The 4,470-nt window shown below is 41.7% G+C and overlaps 1 pseudogene; it reads right to left on the reverse strand.

Annotated features, from left to right (window-relative positions):
- Positions 1 to 2,196: 2,196 nt before the first annotated feature.
- Positions 2,197 to 2,623, reverse strand: LOC110308871 (annotated as a pseudogene).
- Between the last annotated feature and the right edge of the window lie 1,847 nt (positions 2,624 to 4,470).

Here is a 4,470-nt window from a genome sequence, read left to right on the forward strand (position 1 = left end):
TGGTTTTTCGAGATAGGGTTTCTCTGTATAGCCCTGGCTGTGCTGGAACTCACTCTGTAGACCAGGCTGGCCTCGAACTCAGAAATCTGCCTGCCTCTGTCTCCCGAGTGCTGGGATTAAAGGCATGCGCCACCACGCCCCGCTGACCTCATACCTTTGCCTCCCAGAATTCCCTCTCAGACCCCATGAGTGCAGCCATACTGCTCCGTGAACCAGCCCATTTTTCTGAATGACTCTGAAAAGCTCTTGCTTTTAAAACTTGGGCTTTGTTCTTCTTCTAAGTCCCTCTTCCCCCACCTTGTGACCTCCTTGCTGGAGTAATTCATGGCGTGGCTTTTTCCTTCTCTTCTCCTCTCTCTTCCGGGCAGCTACTGGGATTTTCCTTTTAAACCCTAATAAAACTGTTCTCCTTGGGGGAAAAAAGCCTTTGGCAGAAAACAAACCTATCCCTGTACCTGTAAGGCATCACCGCAGACCTGTAAACAACCTTTCCCTTACCCTTACTCCCCCTACTCTGCTTGGCTTCTGGTAACCGCCATTCGCTCTCGGACTCTACGAGATCAGGTTAAAATTACGTGAGCCTTAGTTATTTATCACTTGCTGCGATAAGGCACCACGATGAAGTAACTAGGATGGTTTGAATGTGCTTGGCCCAGGGAGTGGCACACCAACAAGGTGTGGCCCTGTTGGAGGAAGTGTGTCACTGCTGGGGTGGACTTTGAGAGCCTCTGCCTAGTGGCCTGCCAAAGAGCCGGTCTTCTCCTGCTTGCCTTTGGAACAGGATGTAGAACTCTCAGCTCCTCCTGCACAATGCCTGCTTGGATGCTGCCATGCTCCCACCTTGATGATAATGTACTGAACCTCTGAACCTGTAAGCCAGCCCCAATTAAATGTTGTCCTTTGTAAGATTTGCCTTGGCCATGATGTCTCTTCACAGCAATGGAAACAAAACTAAGACAGAAACTTATAAAAGAAAGCATTTAATTAGTGTGCATTGCTCTAGAGGGTCAGAGCTATTGATAGACTGCCAGAAAGCAGTGTCTGTCGAGACAAGGTAGTCTTGCCTTGCCTCCGGCAAACAGCTTTGGAAGGAGAAATTGTAGGCGAGACATGTAGCCCCCTACAGCTGCAATAGCTTCATCTTTCCCAAGCCCCTCACCCGCTCCTAGAAAGGGTCCCAGCCAGCTTTTCCTCCTGGCAAATTCCCTCTGTTTCCCATGGGAGAGAGGCCGACCCTCTCTGTGGCTAATCAACAGAGTCTCATTTGTTGAGGTCAGACGGGTCTCTTTCTGCCTTTGTCTCTTTATGCTAACTGCAAATAGCCACTGCCTCAAAGCCTGCCCCCAGTGACACACCTCCTCCAATGCCATGCCTTCTCATTCTCCCCAGACAGTTCCACTGGGGACCAAGTATTCAAACATACGAACCTATGGAGACCGTTCTCATTCAAACCAACACAATGAGTGAGACTTGACTCTCCCCCCCCCCCCCCCCCCCTTTTTTTTTTTTTTTTTCTCTCTCTCTCTCTCTCTCTCTCTCTCCTCCCTCCCTCCCCCCCCCCCCCCCCCCCCCCCCCTTCTCTCTTTTTCTTTTTCTTCCTTCCTGTGTCTGGCTTATTTCACTTAGCAGAATGGTAATTCCTCACTATTTTCTTAGAGTCATATGCTGTTGCACTGTATATAGAGGCCATATGTTCTTTATGTAGCCAGTTTTTAAAATGGCTTTTGTCAGTTTGATGGTTCACATCTTTAAACCCAGCACTCAGGAGGCAGAGGCAGTAGTATCTCTGGGAGTTCTAGACCAGCCTGTTCTACATAGTCTGTTCCAGGCCAGCCAAGGAAACAGTGAGACTCTGACTCAAAAAACTAAAACAAAACCAAAAACAACACCGCTTGGGGCTGGAGAGATGGCTCAGAGGTTAAGAGCACTGGCTGCTCTTTCAGAAGTCCTGAGTTCAATTCCCAGCAACCATATGGTGGCTCACAACCATCTATGAGATGCCCTCTTCTGGCATACAGGCATACTCCCAAGCAGAACACTGTATCCATAATAAAAAAATAAATCTTTCAAAAAACTTTTTAAAAATGATTTTTTATCCAATTAGTTTGATAAAATATCTTTTTTCCTTTGATTTAAGTTTTATTGCATTATGATGAGGAAAGATACATAATTTCAATTTATCTGAATTTGTTAACATTTTTTTGATTCAATAAAGTTTTATTTTCCCAAATGTACAGCTGATTGAACCCGTTCATGCATCTTCACCAGCAGCTGGGGCGTCTCCACCCTTTGTGTTTCTGGGGTAAATGACTTGGGCTCTGTGCTTTGAAACCAGCTTGATAAGTCCTTTACTAAAGAGCTCCTGAAGGGCTGCCCTGGCCAAGGAACCGCGAATCTTCAGTCTCTCGGAGACCATGGCTAGATTAATAAGCTTATAGTTCGGAACCTCCTTACAGAACTTGTCATGTGTCGCTTTGTCGAACAGGACAAGATTGTTCAACTTGTCCCGAACTTTGCCTTTGGACCACTTCTTCTTGGCCTTGCCACCAGATTTATTTACTGGATCTTTATCCTTTTTGGCTGACTTTCAGGCATCTTTCTTTTTCTTGTCTTTGGGCGGCATGGCGAAGCTCAGAGAGTCGTGTGGAACATTTTAAAACATATTTTGAGTAAATAGACTTACATCACATTCTTCTTTCCCTTTTGTACCCCAACTCCTCCCTGGGAGCCCCCCTTCAAAACCTGCAATACCTTTTGTTTTTTATCATATTCTTTAAATTTTATTTTATTTTATTTTATTTATTTTATTTTATTTTATTTTTTTTGGTTTTTCGAGACAGGGTTTCTCTTTATAGCTCTGGCTGTCCTGAAGCTCAGTTTGTAGACCAGGCTGGCCTCGAACTCAAAAATCCGCCTGCCTCTGCCTCCCCAGTGCTGGGATTAAAGGCGTGCGCCACCACGCCCGGCTTTATTTTTTTTTAAAGATTTATTTATTTATTATATGTAAGTACACTGTAGCTGTCTTCAGACACTCCAGAAGAGGGAGCCAGATCTCGTTGAGGATGGTTGTGAGCCACCATGTGGTTGCTGGGATTTGAACTCTGGACCTTCGGAAGAACAGTCGGGTGCTCTTACCCACTGAGCCATCTCACCAGCCCCATATTCTTTAAAATTTATAATAAATATTGTAACAATAAAAATGAGTGTTATAAAAGTTGTTTGATATAAAACAACAATCAATTGAACAGTCTTATGTAGATGTTTGTCTACAGCAATACTGAAAATACATACGCTTTTCTCAATATAAACTTCAAATAACTCCAAATATATAAACTGTATATTTTAAAATAGTATATCATTATTAGTTTTTTAATGAACATAAATAGATAAAGTATTTTTGTTTGTTTGTTTGTTTTGTTTTATTTTTAGTAGAACTTAAAATCTTGGCTTTTACTGTGGTACAAACACAAAATAAGAATAGTTTTTGGACATTGGAGTTCATTGTAATAAGGCTATACTTGAATGTCTCTCACATCACCAAAGGATTTTACCTCCATAGTAGATAAGCTAAGACTTGACAGTTCTGCTGCGCCAAGGAATGAATTGTAGGCACGATTTTTGGGTAGAGATTTCCTGCTACGGTCAAAGCTATTTGACTTGAGTGATTGTCGTCATTCTCAGCCCGCAGGGAACAGGTTACATTCATTTAAGAAATGGTGTTTGTATTAAGATGGTCTATCCATGAAGTCATTCATCAACTGTTTCAGTGAACAATGGTTCTGCTTGGAGGGTGGCACAGATGTTAGGTGAGGGTAAGGTTCTGGTTCATTGGCTGTGAAAATTTTGAAAAGCATTAATCTCAGAATAAGAGTAACTTATTAAGTCCTCTTCTTCAAAATTGATACAATAATTCTAAATATCAATCAAAGCCTTCAGTCTCACTCTTTGCTGTTCTCTTACAAGCCACCTCCCAAATTGATTGTCTACATTTCTTTTGACTGTATAAATAATTTTGAAATATGTAAGCTGTTCTGAAAACCATAGTATAGTGTAAAATCATCAAATAAACAATCCTACTAATAGAGAGGCTGAGATAGGGGAAGCTCGATTTCAAGACCATTATGTGGCACACATCAAGACCCTGTCATGTACAAACAAGCAGAAAGTGTATATGGATTGTACAATATTGGACCTATTTCTCCCATTACCAAATTAGAGAGACCACTGGATGACAGCCCACAAATTTCTAATTCCTCATATTTTTGAATTTCAATCAATTAGGATATGTTGGTAATATTAATTTTCTTATTAAATGATATTAAGGAAAAGTGATAGATAATTCCTGTTAATTTTCTTGTTAGAGGTGGAATTATGTTTGTGTGGGTTTGTTGAAAGATTACTTTCTTGCTTCTTCTAAGGTGTAGTTTTCTTGTGTTGGTGTTTTCCATCTATTATCCTTTGTAGGGCTGG

The sequence above is a fragment of the Mus caroli genome, chromosome 14, assembly GCF_900094665.2.
Source record: "Mus caroli chromosome 14, CAROLI_EIJ_v1.1, whole genome shotgun sequence".
NCBI lineage: Eukaryota > Metazoa > Chordata > Mammalia > Rodentia > Muridae > Mus > Mus caroli.